Genomic DNA, 16714 nt, shown 5'->3' with positions numbered 1-16714 from the left:
ATGCCTATACCACTTATCTTGGCACTTCAGTGTATATTTAACTAGCTGCAGTGGCCGACGTTTCCCGGGATGTTTAACGTCTGCCACACAAAGTGACTGGCCTTGTGTCTTGTTGATACTCATACCGAATGCAAGCCACATGGAAAACTGCCACCACTTGAAACCGAAAGGCATACTTGAATCACTGAGTGTCAACGGAATGACACAAATGAATATTTCACCTGTATGAAAAGATGATTAGTTGCGCCATCTGTTGTAACATTTTGCGATAAGTATAAGTTTTTAGAGAATGCGTCTTCTATTGTTTCAGGTTTTCAGTTTCAAGTACGTCTGTATCTGAGCACGACTCGAACTGTTCGAACAGTTTACGTTTCAGCTATCGACACAAACTGATGGCGGTGTCCTATTTTCGAGGTTTCCTTGCGTTACCTTTCAACAAGATAACGGACCGTGCTGTCCTCACTAATTTCGATACAGAGAATATTCGACTGTTGCCTTAGCACGTTCTCGATATCTGTCACTCACTAAGATTCCCTGACGGTGACACGCTACTGTTCACTAGCAACTACAACCGATGAGCTATGGCATATGGCGTGGATGACATATTTGTGATTGACTCCATGTCAAGCCGAGTTAGCGCCATTGTTGCTACGAGAGATGGCAGATCCGCTTATTAAATTTAGCACTATGAATACCCCCAAATACGAACAATTTAATCATGTTTTGCTCTTATTATATTTTTTTAGGCATAATAAATAAAATTTCATTCTTAGTTACTCTTCCTGATGTTCTAATTTTAAAGGCCAGTAGTGTATGTAGCGCAACACTCCTGTGTAGATCACCAATATTTTATGTCGAGTCATCTCTCTTTACGCGTTCAGCCACTGGTAATCTTCAACGGACTGTACAATAAGAAGAACAGAATATCAGAAAACAGTTGCACATGTACTATCTTAATCTTTGGGATGCTGAACATCTCAAAACACACACATTGCGAAAAATCAGGAAGCGCTCTGATTCGCGGAGAAACGAACTTGATTGACAGCTCTGGGGAAAGAATATTACGAGGACCGTTGTAAGTAATGCAACACATTTTTTTTCTGAAAGCAGATTCGTTTTATTTAGAATTCCAATACAGCATATTATTCCCCGCTCTTTTGGCTACAAAATCCTATCTCCGTTCAGTGCGACGGCGTAACGCCACCTTACTGTGAGGGCCTACGACCCGTCGAATGGTCGACGTCGGAGGCAACGTCTTGCTGCACCCTATCATCCCTGTACTGCCTTCTATGGAGTGGATCCTCCATTGGAGCAAACACATGAAAGTCGGAATGTATGAGATCTGGGCTGTTGAGAGGACGAGGAAGAACAGTCCAATGAAGTTTTGCAGAGTTGTATGAAGCCTTGCGTTGTCATGAAGAATGAGAAGCTTGTTTGCATTTTTGTAGCACCAAAACGCTGAAGTTCCTTTAATTTCCTGAGAGTAGCACAATACACTTGAGAGTTGATCATTGCATCATGAGCGAGAACACCAAACATAATAATCCGTTCAGAGACTTAACAGTGCGTGCCTCGAAGGCGGTGCTGAGCGAGAAGCGGTTGTCGAATTAGCAGCCGTGCACGGGACACGCACGGTTGCTCGATGAGCAGCCTGCCATTCCCGCGTGCAGCTTCCGACACTCCCGAAGTACGCTCCTTGTTCCTGTCAGTTTTGCAGCGAGAAGTTTGATTGCGATCCGTCTGTCACCTCGAGTGAGAGAGTCCGTACGTTCCAACATTGCAGGAGTGACAGCTGTGTGCGGCCGGCCGGTACGCGGGAGATTGGACACGTTTGAGCGACCTCGTTGCGATGATGACAGACGCTTCGCCCAACGACATACCGTGCTTTTGTTCAGTGCCAGTCCCCGCAGACATTGTGCATCTAAAATGCTCTGGTTTTTCGCCTAAAGTTACAATTCTCTGCTTGGAACGGACCTCCGTTGTAGACGCCATTTTGAAGGCTACGTACAGCACTGCCATCTATCGGTACTTCATGAAACTACAGGGCTGAAACGGGAAGATTCCACGATATCTCACAACAAAATTGCATTTTTTCAGTAGAAATTGGGCGAGAAAAGAATGTGTTGCATTACTTGTTGAACGCCCCTCGTAAATTTCTGGTAATTTATTCTTGCTGTCGTACGCTCTCTTGAAGATGGCCGGTGGCTGAAATGCCAAAAGAGAAGCGATTTGTATCTGTTTTCTGAAATAGCTGCAAATGGTTGTGTTCTAACCTGGACAGTTGTATTATATAATTGCTATAATTATCATGTTCACCAAGCAAAGCCGTGACCGCACAACAAAAGGCATGCCACAGTATGATAACTCACCTACATTATCCCGCAAAGTGCCTGGACAGGAGTCCTATTGAAGATACTTAATTCCACACACAACAACATGCCAAACGCCACGGTCTTAACGCAAGTAATATGATCGATCTGTGCAAGTTGTAGTGGCAGGAGCAGTTGGGTACTGAAGTCTGCTTGTATTCAGAACCTTGTCCAATTCATTCCACAGCAAATCAGATGTCAGCAAGCTGGATGTGACAATGATAACTAATGAATTTTACTTTTCTCATGAGTGCCAATAAGCACCTATTACGTTCAGTACATAATCGGCATAGTTCTGCAGAGCCGAAGAGACTAATATCAATTCTCTGGATTCTTAATCGGATAACAGAGGATCGAAACGCCACTCTCGTTTTGATTTCAAGACATCACTTCATACGACTTTGGATCTCACGCAGCGTGACTTAAGATTACACCTTCGATTCTTCCTACACCCCACCAAACTGTTTCCAGTCGAGAGAAATTACAGTATACTTGCGCCCAGATGGGTTTAAAAAACACGGTTTCAGTTGGCTTCCGAAACAGTGTTCTATGGAACTACATCTATAGTTCTTTCAAACTTATCTGGAGGCAGTAGATGAAAAGTGAAACCCTGCGGGTTTACAGGCACAGATATGTAGGTATCGACAAATCCCGCTGCTGTACTTTTGGTGGGTTACGGAATTACTAGGCGCGGCGAAGTGCTATCGTATGCTTGCAGTATTGACTAGTTCCCACGCGCCGGCGCACATTAGGGTAGTAAGCGATCACTGCCGTTGCACTGACGGCTGATAGCTACTCGGCTACGACCCGGGGAATATGAGTTCCCCTTAAATACTAACTCATTAACCTAAATGAAGCTTTCAGCTACTTAGCCTTAATTATCTGTGCAATACGGTTTCGCTAGTGAACACTTGTACACCGGGATTCAAGTCAGGCCTGCAGCGCTTTCTTGCTAGAACTAATAACCGTATTGATCCAATGTCGACGTTTTTGCCTTCCTGTGACTCACAAAATAGGCTTCCGCAGGCCTGACATTTTTTTCAGCCTCTCCCCGCAGAGAACGCTACACAAGAATCTTTAAAAATATAGCATGTACCAGGGATATGACAGTAATTAAAAAATTTAAATGTACGTCTACTTCGGGTTATTAGGCAGCGGCTAGGAGCAACGAAGCCGTCACCAACTAATGTCCTTCTCGTTTTAAAAAGTTCCTGCTTCAAAGATCCGTAGTAATTAGCAGTCCCGTCATTGGCCAGAATGCAATTTTTACTCTGCCGCGGAGTGTGCGCTGATATGAAACTTTCTGGCAGATTAAAACTGTGTGCTGGGCCGAGACTCGAACTCGGGACCTTAGCATTTCGCGGGCAAGTGCTCTACCAACTGAGCTACCCAAGCACGACTCACGCCCCGTCCTCACACCTTTAATTCCGCCAGTACCTCGTTTGGAAGGTAGGAGACGAGGTACTGGCGGAATTAAAGCTGGGAGGACCGGGCGTGAGTCGTGCTTGGGTAGCTCAGTTGGTAGAGCACTTGCCCGCGAAAGGCAAAGGTCCCGAGTTCGAGTCTCGGCCCAGCACACAGTTTTTATCTGCCAGGAAGTTTCTTGTCCCGTCATTGTTAAAGCTAAACGACTGGCATATAGAGGCTATCTAGGAGAGGGTAAACGAACACCATTGTGAGTAAAGGGTTTCAGGTGTCTCAGATTTGGCACGGAATGACCGAATGTTATCCGCGTTCAACAATAAATGTCACACAACTTTCTGACAACCTGAACTCTTTAATCTACCAGACAGGTTGCGTAAAGAGTTTACAGTTAACAGTGCTGTAACAAATTACCTGGACATCAAATGGCCACATTTTTTTTTGCCTATATATACTGACGGATCTAAAAGAAATGAGGGAGATGGTTGCGCTTATTATTGCCCTAGGTTGCAGATAGCTAAAATGTTCTTATTACCACCGTTAAGTAGTATTTGCATGATAAGAGTAATAATAATTACAGAAGCAATGAAGTTTGGAACTGAAAAAGGTGTGTGTGTTGGGGTTTATGGGCGCTCAACATCGAGGTCATCAGCGCCAACTGAAAAAGGGAACAAAATATTAATTCTGTGTGCTGTGGAGCAATTAAAACATCGGAAGTTGGAAGATCATAACAGCTATATTTAACATGTGGTACAACTAATAACGAATGCTAGCTAAGAAAATTAATCCGTTCATCTAATGTGAGTACAAGGAGACCCAGATTTTCGGCGTAGTGAAGTAGTGGATGGTCTTGTTAAAGAAAGTATCAAATAAGGGAACCCACTATTTACACAGCTTCCATATTGCGACTTTTTGTACATATCGGCTGGCCGGTGTGGTCGAGCGGTTCTAGGCGCTTCAGTCTGGAACCGCGCGACCACTACGGTCGCAGGTTCGAATTCTGCCTCGGGCATGGATGTGTGTGATGTCCTTAGGTTAGTTAGGTTTAAGTAGTTCTAAGCCCTAGGGGACTGATGACCTCAGATGTTAAGTCCCATAGTGCTCAGAGCCATTTGAACCATATTTGCACATATCAGAAGAAGAGGCTTACGATCAATGGGAAACTCAGTGGCAAACATCGCAGCAGAAAATGCGCTTTTCGTTCGCTTGAGCTCAGCGTCCTATACCAACAGTATCTCCCAAGAAAATATGTGACATCTTTTATTAGATTAAGGCTGGAACACACCTGTTACCCTGGCCATCTGTACCGTACTGGAGTGGCAGTCTCTACAACCCGTAGTGAACATCCAAAAGACTAGGGAGATCCCGATCATATCATATTAGGATGCTCCAAACATATTGGACATCAGTCAGTGAGAAAATCTCATAAAATGAGGATTCACGTGCCAATTAATATTAAAACATCAACAAGTGAGAACAACCTCAAAATTAACAGTTTAATAGTTCGTTACTGCAAAAAGCCGATATATGGCATATCAAAGAGTGAATTTTTATTTTTATGCATGTAGAAAGTAGCAGTGTCTTTAAAATTTGATTGTAGTCACTAACGCAAGCAACTGCAATGACTGTACTGTTTTCCGCAAAAATCCAGAAAATTTAACTAAAGAGAAAAGTGCACTATGTGATCAAAAGTATCCGGACACCTGGTTGAAAATGACTTACAAGTTCGTGGCACCCTCCAGCGGTAATGCTTGAATTCAGTATTGTGTTGGCCCACCCTTAGCCTTGTGTCCAGCTTCCACCCTCGCAGGCATACGTCCAGTCAGGTGCTGGAAGGTTTCTTGGGAAATGGCAGCCCATTCTTCACGGAGTGCTGCACTGAGAAGAGGTATCGATGTCGGTCGGTGAGGCCAAGCACAAAGTCGGCGTTCCAAAACATCCCAAAGGTGTTCTATAGGATTCACGTGAGGACTCTGTGCAGGCGTCCATTACAGGGATGTTATTGTCGTGTAACCACTGGGCCACAGGCCGTGAATTATGAACAGGTGTTCGATCGTGTTGAAAGATGCAATTACCATCCCAAAATTGCTCTTCAACAGTGGGAAGCAAGATGATGCTCAAAACATCAGTTTGGGCCTGTGCTGTGATAGTGCCACGCAAAACAACACGGAGTGCAAGCTCCCTCCATGAAAAACACGACAACACCATAACACCACCGACTCCGAATTTTACTGTTGGCACTACACACACTGCCATCGGATCGCTAGATTGTGTGCCTTGATTCGTCACTCCACACAACGTTTTTCCACTGTTCAATCGTCCAATGTTGGCTATAACACATTACAACGCTCTTCAACTGTCGGCGGTCTCTGTCAGTCTACAGACGAGGTCGGCCTGTACGCTTTTGTGCTGTACGTGTCCCTTCACGATTCCACTTCACTATCACATCGCAAACAGTGGACCTAAGCGTGTTTAGTAGTGTGGAAGTCTCGCGTACAGACGTATGACACAAGTGACACCCAATCACCTGACCACGTTCGAAGTCCGTGAGTTCTGCGGTGCGCCCAGTTCTGCTCTCTCACGATGTCTAACGACTACTGAGGTCGCTGATATGGAGTATCTGGCAGTAGGTGGCAGCACGATCTACCTAATACGAGAAACGTATTTTTTGGGGGGTGTCCGGATACTTTTGATCACACAGTCTCGATCTCAGTCTTTCGGCCACTAAACTAGCATGCTGAACGCGCAGTAGTCCACGGTGGGTTGTGAATGAAGCAGTGCGAAGCGTATTACAGAGAAGCATCGGTTAACTGTGTTTCCACACGCGCTGGCTAGAATGCCATACGCTAATGAATTGTATGCAGATAAGGTGTATGTTTACGGCTTCTGCGATGGTATCACTCCCGCAGCTATCGAAGAATACCGTCGGCGCTTCGCGCTTCCTGATCGTGGCGTGTTTACCAGAGTTTAGAGCACACTGCTTTAAACGTGTATTCCTACAAGTTCCCATCTTTCTTCTGAACGTGTAGTTCAACAGCCCGTCCAGGAACAGCAACACGTTGTTGAAATAGAGCAGTGTAGTCCTACCACCAGCACATGGCGACTTTCTGCACGAATCGATGCCCCACGGACATGTCTACGGCGAACATTACATGCAGAAAAGTATCCATTTCACCTACAGCGTGTCCACAATTTTCCTGTTGGCGACAGTGTCACACGATTTGAATTTTGTCGCTGTTTAAATGACAATCGTCGTATCCTTCCATCAATGTGTCAGTTAGACCGTCAGCGAGAGCGCACCTCTAGTTCCTGCTACTAATAAGGCGAGTACACCGTTCGTTTGTTGCATATTCTTACGAGCTTCAAACAGGAGCGACTTATTTTCAGTTATCTGTGCAGTTAGTAGTTTATTTTTGTAATTTATTGCGTGTTAGAGTGTTTACTAGGCACAACCTTTTATTTCAATAACAGTGCAGTGTACAGTGCCGCCGTTGCTATCGACCGTTGTATCGACTCTCGTATCGTGCAGGATTTTGTTCGTTTGGTTAGAACAGCTCAGTGTCAGTTAGACCGTCAGCGAGAGCGCGCCGCTAGTTGCTGCTACTAATAAGGCGAGTACACCGTTCGCTTGTTACATATTTTTACGAGCTTCAAACAGGAGCGACTGCAGTAATGGATAGGAACTGTGATTGCTGTGTACAGATGCGAGCAGAGCTGGCGACCCTTCGCTCACAGCTCCAGGCTGCATTGGCTTCCGTCACACAGCTTGAGCCGGCTGCCAAGGGGCGTCATTGTGGGGGATCGGACCGGGGATGCGAGAGACGTCGAGCACGTCTCACGTGTTATCCGATCGGTCCACTGCTGTGACCTACTGCCTGCACTGAGGTTGACCCCTCATTTGTGGTCGAGTGGGAGATCTTTCCAAAGTCTGACAGGCAGCGAAAAATTTTCCGAGGAGCCAATCGTAGGGCCTCCCCAGTTCGTTTGACGAACAGGTTTCGGGGGTTATCTGTGGCTGACGATGTCTCTGAGCCGGATGCAGTCGTCCACCCTGTTCCAGAGGAAGCTTCTCGGCCCGCAAGGTCTGGGCATTCACAGAGGGTGGGTTTGCTGGTAGTTGGGAGCTCCAACTTTAGGCGCGTAGTGGGGCCCCTTAGGAACATGGCTGCCAAGGAGGGGAAGGAAGCCAGTGTGCACTTCGTGAGTCATTCCGAATGTGGAAAGGGTGCTTCCGGGTGCCATGAAGAGTACAGGGTGCAGCCAACTGCAGGTGGTGGCTCATGTCGGTACCAATGACGTGTATCGCTTTGGATCGGAGCAGATTCTGTGTTTACACAGAATGGAGTCAAGAACTCACGTAATAATCATCGTCGAGGCAGAAAAATCCACACGATACAGCGGAAACAAATCTCCAAGTTCGTTTTTCGATCAATTTTCGGTGCGCCTTGATAGGTAGCATGTTGATAAGCCCAGTCATTTTAGAAGAGCGAATGACAGGCGAGAATAACTTTCATTTTTTGAGAAAATTCCTTTATTGAACACATTGAGGACGTTCGTCTCCCCACGCGCATGACGGCTCTAAAATACGTAGTTCAAATGGCTCTGAGCATTATGCGACTTAACATCTGAGGTCATTAGTCCCCTAGACTTAGAACTTCTTAAACCTAACTAACCTAAGGACATCACACACGTCCATGCCCAAGGCAGGATTCGAACCTGCGATCTTAGCAGCAGCGCGGTTCCGGACTGAAGCTCCTAGAACGGCTCGATCACAGCGGCCGGCGCGCATGACGGCGCTCATCCACATTTTACTAGACGTGTGAGAGAACGTCTCAACCGCGCTTACCCTAATAGCTGGATTCGTCGTGGTAGTGCATCTAACTGACCACTAAAATCGTCAGAGTTTACGTCATAAATATTTTTTTTACAGAACTGTATGAAGTCTGTGGTGTACAAACGAAAGACGAATACGAGAGATACTCTTTTTGGTCTCATCGTGGACGCTTCTGCCCTCATCAGTGAGCGGGTAGAAGAACTCGCACAAGCAACACAACATGTTCTCCCAAGAGTGCACAAATGCACTGAAGCTGACCATGGGGTATTCGAACATTTTTTGTGAACTTTACAACTGTAACGTGACGTGTACCATAATGCTTTGACGTAAATGTGATAAGGACACATATTGTTCAAAAATGGTTCAAATGGCTCTAAGTACTATGGAAGTTAACATCTGAGGTCATCAGTCCCCTAGACTTAGGACTGCTTAAACCTAACTAACCTGAGGACATCACACACATCTATGTCCGAGGCAGGATTCCAACCTGCGACCGTAGCAGCAGCGTGGTTCCAGATTGAAGCGCCTAGAACTGCTCGGCGACAGCCATATTGTTCAATTGATACTTGTAAGGCGCATCCCGTAACGGTTCAAAGGGCTCTGACAAGGGAACCTCCCCATCATACCCCCCTCAGATTTAGTTATAAGTTGTCACAGCGGACAGGCCTTGAAAAACTGAACACAGATCATTCGAGAAAACAAGAAGTTGTGTGGCATATGAAAAAAATAAGCAAAATATACAAACTGAGTAGTCCATGTGCAAGATGGGCAACATCAAGTATAGTGTCAGCGCAGGAGCGCCGTGGTCCCGTGGTTAGCGTGAGAAGCTGCGCAACGAGAGGTCCTTGGTTTTCAAGTCTTTCCTCGAATGAAAAGTTTAATTTTTTATTTTCAGTTTATGTGAAAAACTCTTATGTTTTCATCACTTTTTGGGAGTCATTATCACATCCACAAGAAAACCGAAATCGGGCAAGGTAGAAGAATCTTTTTACCCATTCGCCAAGTGTACAAGTAAGGTGGGTCGACAACATATTCCTGTCATGTTGTAACCTCCCGGCAGAAATATTAAAAATAGTCAATTATTATAAAAAAATGTACCAAATGCTGTCTTCCTACAAAACTGAATAATAAAAATGAGTCAAGTGTAACCTCCTTGCAAAATTAAAGAATAACAATGTCCCGAATGTAAACTCTCACAAACATTAACGAATGAACATTGCTCATAAAACCCACAATAATGTTAATTAAATAATGAAGCATGAACTGAATGTAACATCTGAACAGAAATAATTAAACCTGACAAATTTTATAAGGGCAGCTGCGCTGACCTACGGCCCTGTGAAATAATTAAACCAAAATTCTTACCTCAGTAAAGCTGCATCTGTATCTGCTCTTATTTTTTGGCATAGCTTCGTGCAAAGCTGGCTTATATTTAATTTTGATTCTTGGAGGGAATGCATAGGAAATATTATTTAACTTGAAATGAATCTTTTTCTTTAAAAAAGTTACTTTATAGAAAAATTATTATTGGGGCATTTTTTGAACAAATTAATTACAATTAACATACGTTATTAGTTGAGCGCAATGCTGCTTCATTACCTATTACAATATTACACCTCGTCCTGAATCGTGACCAGAGTCGCGGCAAGATCGCGCCGCCGACGCATGCCGACGTCTGCTCGGTACAACTGTCCACTTGCTACTACAACTGCCGACTGACTACTACTGCAGACAGAGTGCAACTCGCAACTGTTCCTGCCGACTCGCTACGTGCTACTACTGGACTCTCGCGCGGTCAAGTGCAGACTAGCAACGATAAATAACTCTCTGGTCAGAGATTCTGTCATGCCTCGCCATCGCTGGTAATGAATACATATGAAACGTACGCGTTTCATAACCCTCCACTGGGGGGGCAAAAATTTGGCAGCGATGGTGAGTCATTTGGACTTGCCATGAGCAAGCAATTTTTTCTTAACTAATTAACTTTACAATTACAGAATATACAGATATATACAGGTGTAGAAAATGAAGTAAATATAGTGCACATGCACCGAGTACAGAACATATCATGCAATGTCAAACAATATATACAATGAGTACAAAATATATTAACAAATGACATAAATGCACACGCACTGAAAAACTCTTTAGCATTTTCACAACAAATAAACATAATGAGTACAATTCATATTGACAAATGACATAAGTGCACATGCACTTAGTTCAGAACATATCAGCAAATCACAAAATGTATAGGTCATGAATACAAATCATGTTAGCAAAAAAATGATTTTCACTATGTTACAAGAATTAGGATAGGAAAGGGAAGGATTGCGTCATGGTTGTAGCACTTTAGGTTGCACGCAGCTGCACTGAAAGTCCATATCTTTCTACAGAAGCACAACACCAAGTGAGGCAATCTAAAGTTCTTTTCCCAGAAGTATTAATCAGCGTAGCCAAGACACTGAAATGCCGTAGTAATATTCCATGTTGTCATTTTGGTAGTACATTAGGTGCACCAAACAATGGGACCATTATAACATCTCCATCGCTCAAGGTGGTGGACAGCATGTCGTGTCAACACCACATTCTTGTAAAGTACACCAACGTAGAATTAGTGCAAGAACCAAATATAGTGCTCCATGATCAAGAGGATATACAGGACAAACGGATATTGCAGTAATTCCAGGTAATTAGGTCAGAAGGTGAAGGACACTAAGTCACATACTAGTCTTCATTGAGAATTACACTAGTAGTTGGTGACACTCATTGCCCAGTTATTGAACATTTCTGTACCATGTATGTAGTATTACAGAATAATGTTCATGCGTCGTTTTACAGAGAATATTGGCACTCATGGCCTAATTGAAAACCATCACAAGTCATTTACAGAGAACATTGGCATTCATTGCCTAATTACAAACCATTTACAGAGAACATTGGCACTCATTGCCCAGTTACAAAGCATTTTTTTGGTATTATTCAGAAGTCATTACTCAAAATGAGTTAATTATTGGCATAGCATTTATACATAATTAGTAATCATGGGCATCATAAGTAATCTTATTACAATAAACAGTGGCATTCATTGGCCAGTTACAAAGCATTTTTTTTTGTATTATTCAGAAGTCATCATTGAAGTGACATACTATTCAGAGCTGATCAGTATTATCCAGAACTCTCTTAAACTAGTAGCATTATTTGGGACTGGTAATTACTTTGTTTGCTTTTGAGTTATTGCTGCAAATGAAGATGTGTAACGTCATTCGTCATGAGTCAGCTGTAGCAAGGTTATGAAACAAAGACAGTATATGTGATCACATTTATAAATGATAGACACAACTGGGTAAAAAAAAATGCAGGTACTAGAACACGTTTAATAAGTAACAGGTTTAGTAAGTATCATGAAAAGCTTCTCCTGAAAAAAATACAAAATGGATTATTGAGCTGAAAGAAGAAACGCATATTATGCTGAAAAGTAGTGAACTTCGAATTAACAGGTAGTGAAATGTGTACAAAATGTGTTCCATAGCTGTCCATTCCAAAACCTTCAGTCATCATACTACGCAATATAACACATACTGTCAAAACGAACTGCAACAAATACTTAAATAACTACAGAGCATAAATACGTAAGCTTCAACATCATCCTCATCTGTAAAGAAAAAAAACTTCATTATCCATCACTTCATTATCATAACACCATTATTATCATCACCTGTAAAGAAAAGCTTCATTATCCATATCCTCATCTGCAAAGAAAAACTTCATTATCCATATTATCATATTCTTCATCATTATTGATCACCACTCATCATCATCTGCAAAAAAGTCACTTCATTACTCATTATACAACTACTCCTTACTTCTAGCATATTTCATCACTAAAACTAAGATGTGAAGTTCTGTCTGACAGCCTGCATCAATCGCTTCGTATTATGAAAGAAAAAATTAGTTGTTGTTGTTGTTGTTGTTGTGGTCTTCAGTCCTGAGACTGGTTTGATGCAGCTCTCCATGCTACTCTATCCTGTGCAAGCTTCTTCATCTCCCAGTACCTACTGCAACCTACATCTTTCTGAATCTGCTAAGTGTATTCATCTCTTGGTCTCCCCCTACGATTTTTACCCTCCACGCTGCCCTCCAATACTAAATTGGTGATCCCTTGATGCCTCAGAACATGTCCTACCAAACGATCCCTTCTTCTGGTCAAGTTGTGCCACAAACTTCTCTTCTCCCCAATCCTATTCAATACTTCATTAGTTATGTGATCTACCCATCTAATCGTCAGCATTCTTCTGTAGCACCACATTTCGAAAGCTTCTATTCTCTTCTTGTCCAAACTATTTACCGTCCATGTTTCGTTTCCATACATGGCTACACTCCATACAAATACTTTCAGAAATGATTTCCTGACACTTAAATCAATACTCGATGTTAAAAAATTTTTCTTCTTCAGAAACGCTTTCCTTGCCATTGCCAGTCTACATTTTATATCCTCTCTACTTCGACCATCATCAGTTATTTTGCTCCCCAAATAGCAAAACTCCTTTACTACTTTAAGTGTCTCATTTCCTAATCTAATACCCTCAATATCACCCGACTTAATTCGACTACATTCCATTATCCTCGTTTTGCTTTTGTTGATGTTCATCTTATATCCTCCCTTCAAGACACTATCCATTCCGTTCAACTGCTCTTCCAAGTCCTTTGCTGTCTCTGACAGAATTACAATGTCATCGGCGAACCTCAACGTTTTTATTTCTTCTCCATGGATTTTAACACCTACTCCGAATTTTTCTTTTATTTCCTTTACTGTTTGCTCAATATACAGATTGAATAGCATCGGGGAGAGGCTACAACCCTGTCTTACTCCCTTCCCAACCACTGCTTCTCTTTCATGCCCCTCGACTCTTATAACTGCCATCTGGTTTGTATACAAATTGTAAATAGCCTTTCGCTCCCTGTATTTTACCCCTGCCACCTTTAGAATTTGAAAGAGAGTATTCCAGTCAACATTGTCAAAAGCTTTCTCTAAGTCTACAAATGCTAGGAACGTAGGTTTGGCTTTCCTTAATCTTTCTTCTAAGATAAGTCGTAAGGTCAGTATTGCCTCACGTGTTCCAGTATTTCTACGGAATCCAAACTGATCTTCCCCGAGGTCGGCTTCTACTAGTTTTTCCATTCGTCTGTAAAGAATTCGTGTTAGTATTTTGCAGCTGTGGCTTATTAAACTGATTGTTCGGTAATTTTCACATCTGTCAACACCTCTTTTCTTTGGGATTGGAATTATTATATTCTTCTTGAAGTCTGAGGGTATTTCGCCTGTTTCATACATCTTGCTCACCAGATGGTAGAGTTTTGTCAGGACTGGCTCTCCCAAGGCTATCAGTAGTTCTATTGGAATGTTGTCTACTCCGGGGGCCTTGTTTCGACTCAGGTCTTTCAGTGCTCTGTCAAACTCTTCACGCAGTATCGTATCTCCCATTTCATCTTCATCTACATCCTCTTCCATTTCCGTAATATTGTCCTCAAGTACATCGCCCTTGTATAGACCCTCTATATACTCCTTCCACCTTTCTGCTTTCCCTTCTTTGCTTAGAACTGGGTTTCCATCTGAGCTCTTTGATGTTCATACAAGTGGTTCTCTTGTCTCCAAAGGTCTCTTTAATTTTCCTGTAGGCAGTATCTATCTTACCCCTAGTGAGATAAGCCTCCACATCCTTACATTTGTCCTCTAGCCATGCCTGCTTAGCCATTTTGCACTTCCTGTCGATCTCATTTTTGAGACGTTTGTATTCCTTTTTGCCTGCTTCACTTACTGCATTTTTATATTTTCTCCTTTCATCAATTAAATTCAATATTTCTTCTGTTACCCAAGGATTTCCACTAGCCCTCTTCTTTTTACCTACTTGATCCTCTGCTCCCTTCACTACTTCATCCCTCAAAGCTACCCATTCTTCTTCTACTGTATTTCTTTCCCCCATTCCTGTCAATTGTTCCCTTATGCTCTCCCTGAAACTCTGTAGAACCTCTGGTTCTTTCAGTTTATCCAGGTCCCATCTCCTTAAATTCCCACCTTTTTGCAGTTTCTTCAGTTTTAATCTACAGGTCATAACCAATAAATTGTGGTCAGAGTCCACATCTGCCCCTGGAAATGTCTTACAATTTATAACCTGGTTCCTAAATCTCTGTCTTACCATTATATAATCTATCTGATACCTTTTAGTATCTCCAGAGTTCTTCCATGTATACAACCTTCTTTCATGATTCTTAAACCAAGTGTTAGCTATGATTAAGTTGTGCTCTGTGCAAAATTCTACCAGGCGGCTTCCTCTTTCATTTCTTAGCCCCAATCCATATTCACCTACTACGTTTCCTTCTCTCCCTTTTCCTACACTCGAATTCCAGTCACCCATGACTATTAAATTTTCGTCTCCCTTCACTATCTGAATAATTTCTTTTATTTCATCATACATTTCTTCAATTTCTTCGTCATCTGCAGAGCTAGTTGGCATATAAATTTGTACTACTGTAGTAGGTGTGGGCTTCGTATCTATCTTGGCCACAATAATGCGTTCACTATGCTGTTTGTAGTTGCTTACCCGCATTCCTATTTTCCTATTCATTATTAAACCTACTCCTGCATTACCCCTATTTGACTTTGTGTTTATAACCCTGTAGTCACCTGACCAGAAGTCTTGTTCCTCCTGCTACCGAATTTCACTAATTCCTACTATATCTAACTTTAACCTATCCATTTCCCTTTTTAAATTTTCTAACCTACCAGCCCGATTAAGGGATCTGACATTCCACGCTCCGATCCGTAGAACGCCAGTTTTCTTTCTCCTGATAACGACATCCTCTTGAGTAGTCCCCGCCCGGAGATCCGAATGGGGGACTATTTTACCTCCGGAATATTTTACCCAAGAGGACGCCATCATCATTTAATCATACAGTAAAGCTGCATGCCCTCGGGAAAAATTACGGCCGTAGTTTCCCCTTGCTTTCAGCCGTTCGCAGTACCAGCACAGCAAGGCCGTTTTGGTTATTGTTACAAGGCCAGATCAGTCAATCATCCAGACTGTTGCCGCTGCAACTACTGAAAAGGCTGCTGCCCATCTTCAGGAACCACACGTTTGTCTGGCCTCTCAACAGATACCCCTCCGTTGTGGTTGTACCTACGGTACGGCTATCTGTATCGCTGAGGCACGCAAGCCTCCCCACCAACGGCAAGGTCCATGGTTCATGGGGGGGAAAAATTAGTTAAGACTGCTATTCTACTATGTTCTTGTTAATACTTGTTAATTCTGATTCATTTACTCTTCCTCATAAGGTTTTTGCATCTTCTTTCGTTTATTCCGTAGGTGAAATTCCCATTTCTGTTTAATTTATTTCCTTTACACGTTATTTCTTTCTGAAAATGATGAACAAAGATTAATGTCTTGCATTTAATTCATATACCCATTAGATAAAAACTGGTTTATAGTGATATAATTAAGCATACAGCATAGCATGACAGGAAACGTAATATGTCAAAAATATAGTAGTGTTCAGAGGCAAAAATGTACACAGAATATCATAATGCAGCAGCAAAAATGTAAAAATAGTCACGATGTTGAGATATCATAGGGCAAAAATGTCAAAGTCAACTGGTGTTTGCTATATCTTAACTACTTCATAATGCATACAAACAAACAGGAAAACAATCATACATAGATAAAAATGGAAAATGTGCACGGTCTGATGTGTAACGACAAGAAAAGCGACCTGCTAACCTTACCTTGCCGGGCACTTGCCAAGAAAAAATACGATAAACATCAGTAAGTATTCACATGAATATAATTGTATAAGTGGTCATAAAATTTAGGAAATGGCACTACAGCATGTTAAATCATAAAGTATCTTCATTCAATAAAAGGTTTAATATTCGATATATGGTGGTTTCCTTTCGATTTTCTGGTTCTCAAAGTTTCGACGTGTACAACATTGGGGTGAGGAATGCTGCGAATCCGATATGGACCTGCGTATAGAAGTTCAAATTTACTGCACCTACCTTTTATTTTGTTGGATAAATAGTGTGTACGTACTA

The 16714-nt window shown here is 42.4% G+C and overlaps 1 protein-coding gene and 1 non-coding gene across 2 annotated transcripts in view; both read left to right on the top strand.

The window, feature by feature from the left end:
* Window positions 1-16714, top strand: part of LOC126175782 (uncharacterized protein PF3D7_1120000-like) — a 341800-nt gene that overhangs the window by 173790 nt on the left and 151296 nt on the right. The window lies entirely within an intron of this gene.
* Window positions 3872-3946, top strand: Trnas-cga (transfer RNA serine (anticodon CGA)). Its single transcript has one exon. It is a non-coding gene; the product is annotated as a tRNA-Ser (tRNA).

Source organism: Schistocerca cancellata, chromosome 3 (assembly GCF_023864275.1).
Source record: "Schistocerca cancellata isolate TAMUIC-IGC-003103 chromosome 3, iqSchCanc2.1, whole genome shotgun sequence".
Classification (NCBI taxonomy): Eukaryota; Metazoa; Arthropoda; class Insecta; order Orthoptera; family Acrididae; genus Schistocerca; species Schistocerca cancellata.
Note: the sequence above shows the minus strand (reverse complement) of the source record. Positions and strands in the feature narration are given on the sequence as shown.